Source organism: Gracilinanus agilis, chromosome 2 (assembly GCF_016433145.1).
Source record: "Gracilinanus agilis isolate LMUSP501 chromosome 2, AgileGrace, whole genome shotgun sequence".
NCBI lineage: Eukaryota > Metazoa > Chordata > Mammalia > Didelphimorphia > Didelphidae > Gracilinanus > Gracilinanus agilis.
The window spans coordinates 8124821-8126016 of NC_058131.1; positions in this window are offsets into that span (position 1 = coordinate 8124821).

Below are 1196 nucleotides of genomic sequence, written 5' to 3' on the forward strand. Positions count from 1 at the left end.
CACAATCTCTATTTCTTTCAAGGACACCATCTTCCTCCCAGTTTCCTAGATCTTGTCATCTCTGACATCCTTAGTTTTTGCTCTCCTTCAACAATGCCCCCCAACCAATTGGTTGCCAAATTTTCCTGATTCTGTGACCCTAATTTATCTCACATCCATTCTCTTCTTTCAACATTCACAGAATGAACCAAGTTTAGGGCTTTATTTTCTCCTGCCTGAAGCATTTGAATATTGTCCTTTTTAGCTGGTGGCACGGGGGAATAGAGTATGAGGTCAAATGTCAAGAAGATCCGAGTTCAAATCCGGATCCAGATATTTATTAGCTGTGTGACTGAACAAGTCATTTAATCTCTGTTTGCCTCAGTTTCCTTTTAAAATAGGATGGTAACAGCACCTACCTTTTAGGTGCTCTGAGAATCAAATGAGATAATATTTGAAAAGTGCTTAGCACAGTGTTTGGCACAAAGGAGATTCTTATTAAATGCTAGTTTCTTTCCTGATGGCCTTTAGATTAAAATGCAAATTCCTTTGTTTGGTATTTAGGGAGGGTCCTCCACATCCAGACTCCAATCAGTCTTCTCAGAATCATTTATAATTGAAGGAAATCTATATTTCAGTTAGCGATAAATGAAAATGAAGATTGTCTCATTCTAATTCCCTTTTAGAATCCCCCCAAATCTGTCTGTGGACCTCCAGGGTATCCCCAGTAGATGATTTATCACTTCTAGTAGAATGCCTCTGGCCTCTAGCACCTGGAATGCTTCCCATCTGCCTCCAGATATGCACATCAATGCCTGGCTCCTAGTTTGTGCTGAAGAAAGGTTTGTTGATATATTTTTTTTCCTGGATCCTATAAACTCAACAAGTCAGGGGAGATGGTCTCCAAGGTCCCACCCAGCTCTAAATCCAATGATCCTTGATATGCCGGAGATGAAGCATCCCATGCTGCCAGTATCTTCCCAATCCCTGGCTATTAGCAAGGGCATTTTTATGGATTTCAGATTTATGGAAGCAGCATCATAAACCCAGACCAAAGAACTATTGCTCCCATAAAAACTCACCCTAAATCATCCTCCTGGGTAATTCCCATGGCCACAGGTTATAATGATGAATTAGTGCTCTGGGGAGCCAGTGGACTTTTCTTTTAACCCTTCCATGGCTGTTTTCCATTGTACTGGAGAGAAGGACCGCAAGTA